Below are 3,848 nucleotides of genomic sequence, written 5' to 3' on the forward strand. Positions count from 1 at the left end.
GAAAATCAAACCTTCCTTCAACCATACACCGAGGGTGCCACTGTGAATAGTCCCTGGGTGGTTTGCTTGGTTTAAGGGGTCCAAATTGGTTATCCCAGTCAGCACCAGTTTCAGGTGGGATAGTTCAAATGTCTCTGGCAGCTAAATAAGAGGGGTCTGCTCACAGCTCAGATATAACTTGCTCCAGTGCTCTGTGAGGGCAAAGGGACCAACCCAGGAAATGAATTTGTCTGGGAAGGTTAATACCTCCTTCCCCCCCCCTTGCACTCAGTCACTCGTAATCCCCCAGGGCTGTGACCCTATTTGCTCCAGTAGGCAACTGCTCCCGGGGTTTATGACTGCCAGAGTTGCCAGAAATCTGAGTCCCTCAGGGGGGCCTTGTGTGTTTAAATTAGGCTAGGGAAGTTCATTCAGTTCCAGCTCCTCACCTTCTGTCCTGGCTAAATTCCTCTGCAAGTCAGAGGCTGTTAGAGTCACTGGGAAATCTGAGTCTGGCAGGGGAAGAATTTAGTCTGTGGAAGTTCTCTCAGTTCCATCCCCCCACCTTCTGTCTCGGCTAAATTCCTGTGCAAGTCAGAGGCTGTTAAAGCTGACAAGAAACTCAGCCCTGGGCAGCAAGTAATTAGAGTTTACACTCAGGTGTCAATCCCAGCCTCTGCCCGCCCACTGCCTTTGTCTCAGCTATATTCCCCTGAGGGCTGGTGCTAATGGTCTCTTTACTTACAAAAGTTACCAAGTCCATTCCACCAGTGGCTGCTGTCTGGAACCTCTGGTTGCCCAGAGAGATAGAGCTTGCCTCTCTAGAATAGCATCAGTTTGCAGCTCAGGATGCCACTGCTCCTGTATGGCTTCCTCTGAGCCAATGTTCTTCTCCTCACTCTTGTGCCACAGTCAGCACAGGGCAGCACCAGCCCTTTCCCCCTCCACTCCTCTCAAGGAGATGCCCAAGAATCTGGACTCCATAGGTAAAAAACCTCCAGACCTCGGGGTGAGTGGGAGAAATCCTCAGATTTCAAAGTTGCAGGTGGGGAATATATGCAGTTTTATGCCTGGCAGGAGGGTGCTGTGGCACACCAACAGGGGTAGGAGGTCCAGTTTTTAGGAGGTCTCTCCTGTGGGATAGAGTGGGAGGATGTTTGAACTCTGCTCACTTGTTTGTATGGAGTAAACTGCGAGCTCTTCTTGTGGGGGAGGGGACTCCCATCCGCTTGGTGGTGGATTTTGTACCTTTTGATTGTATTTTTGGGGTCGCAGCTCACCTCAGGAAGATTGAAGGGCGCTCTTCAATCTTCCCTCTTGGCTCCACTCCAAACCATCAGCTCCCTTGCTGAACTTCTGCCCTTTAAAAATATGGAATGCTTCATGAATTTGTGTGTCATCCTTGCACAGGGGCCATGCTTATCTTCTCTGTATCATTCCAATTTTAGTATATGTGCTGCTGAAGCAAGCACAGCTCTCATGATTTTTAATGAGGCAATTATTTGGCTGTCTTTTAACACTTACATTATCTAAATTATAAAATAAAGCAATCAAACAGTTTTCTTTTTCTTTCAAGTTCAATTTCAAAATGGTTGAACAAAGTGGTCTTGCTTAAGAGGATTACCAGCAGTGGAGATGGTATTTCAATACAATTAAGGATCACCAGAGCAACACATGGAAAAATCCTGCAACTTTTCCAGGTCCTAGTCCAGAGATGTCAAGGAGAATGAGCTGAGGCCTTAGAGAAAAAGGAAAGATGAATTGGTACTGGAGAACAACTGTTCTTCATTTTGTGCTATAAACATGGAGCTGTTCATATTTACATTACTGTTATCAATACTACTATGAAATAGGGGAAGGCTTTTCCTACTGGAATTAAACATCAGAAAGGCTGTTACATAACTACCAATGATGTTACCACAGGGAAAGTAAACGTCTGTCTATTGCCAAAGCTGGTGGCCTACCATAAATTCATCAGAGTCACTAGAAGTGCTTTTAAAGATGGTAAATCTCTCATTGTGGCAATGTTATTACTCTGCTGTCCCTGGAATTATAGGCTTTGTAACGTAGCAGTCAGGTTGACTCTGTCTGAAAAAAAAAAATCGTTTCAATGTCAATCAACAGTGGGGATCTTTGCTGCCCCCTATATGATCTATAGTCTAAAATATATGAGAACTAGTATTCTAGAAGATATTTCCTTTGCCAAAATCCTGTCTACTTCTATATAATCACATTTCAGCAAATTTATCCCTTGGATGATCTAATTCTCTCTGGATACAAGTGACTTTTCACTTGGGTCTTCTGTTTGGACAAACTTATAAGGGTCATGTAACATATTTCATTTTTAGTTGTAGAAACTTGAGCAGTCAGATTAAAGAACTAGAGGTAGAAAATAAAAATAGAAAGGCTTTTATTTTTTATTCCCCTCCCTTTTTAATACTTTCAACATTTTCTCTCAGGATCCAGTATTAACTTTCACTTAAGAGCAATCTCAGAAGTATGCCTCTTAGTCAGTTCCCTGGGGAAAATGGGAAACCAATAAAAACAGAGACAGTACAATCATTTTGGCATAAGAGCATAACTTATTTGAACAGATCAGGAAGCATCAGTAAAATACAGTGCCACACAAGATAAATGGAAATGTGATATACTGTAGAATTATAGACTAAAGAGTGTCTCTTCCCCTAATATACATGTCAGTCTAGCAAGGAGATGGTTTAGAGCTCGCTGGTGTCTAATGGGTCCTGGGGTCATCCTGGGAAGACACAGTGTAGATTACATAGAGATCCACAAAGGGAACACTACAAATAACAGAGGGATTTATGTCTTCATGGATTTCAACAGACAGTGTTTCAATTAGAGAATTATAGTGTTCAGCCTGTGGAATGTCATAGTTCTGAGATTTATTATAAAAACAAACCTTTGGTGAAGCAGCCATTTATGAAAATACCTAATTCCTTCATTCAAAAATAAATAAATGTATATATGTATACACACACACACACACACACATACATACATACAAATATGAGAACAAAAGAAGATAAGAAAGAAAACTCCAGCTACTATACTGTAATTTTCACAGCTTAAAGTGATAGAAAAATTAACCAGGCCATCTGAGATACTCTCTGTGAGATAGGTTAAGCCACAAGCCAACTTTTTTTCTATTAAAATGATCACTAATAGTTCATATGTTAAATTTGTTCTCTATTTCAAACATTTAAATGCAAAAGAAGTAATTAATTATTAATTTTATCCTTGAAAAGCTAATGATTTAGATATATACACTGATAACTAATGTTTAGTAAGCTCCAATTTCACATTATTGTGAATATTACCATATCACAAGATAAATTATGTGGGTATGCTATCATTAGAATAGCTATATTCAAAAATATTAATAAGTACAAAGTGTCTCCTATTTGTCAGATCATTTTTTCAAAATCTAAGCCTGAAAACACTTCAATTATATAGTTTTCCTGAAGTAATATATTTTTATATACATATTTGTTCCATTCAGGGAACTTACTAACCTCACTACAAAATTAGTCATTTCTGGGCATGAAGGAAAGAAAGATCAATAGAATATCACCTCTGCCCAAAGAAAACTTAGCATTTCATGGGGAAATAAAGAGGCAAACTAATTTAGATTTACTATGATAATTTAGGTAGGAGAAACTTGCATTGAGGAAATGTACTTAATTAAGTCTAAAAAAAATCAGAATACTTCCCTGAGGATGTAATACAACAGCTAAGTCTAAACACTTTATACCTACTAACCAGATGAGAGATGAAATGATGTCCCTTCTAGGAAGATGAAGACACAGAAGTGTGAAATAGCACAGTGAGTGCACAGCCATGTGGGTGTG

At 39.9% G+C, this 3,848-nt stretch overlaps 1 non-coding gene across 1 annotated transcript; it reads right to left on the reverse strand.

The window, feature by feature from the left end:
• Positions 1-1,344: 1,344 nt before the first annotated feature.
• Positions 1,345-1,451, reverse strand: LOC111722052. Its single transcript, XR_002771000.1, has one exon. It is a non-coding gene; the product is annotated as a U6 spliceosomal RNA (small nuclear RNA).
• Positions 1,452-3,848: the final 2,397 nt, after the last annotated feature.

The sequence above is a fragment of the Otolemur garnettii genome, unplaced genomic scaffold (genome assembly GCF_000181295.1).
Source record: "Otolemur garnettii isolate 467f Iridium unplaced genomic scaffold, OtoGar3 scaffold00005, whole genome shotgun sequence".
NCBI lineage: Eukaryota > Metazoa > Chordata > Mammalia > Primates > Galagidae > Otolemur > Otolemur garnettii.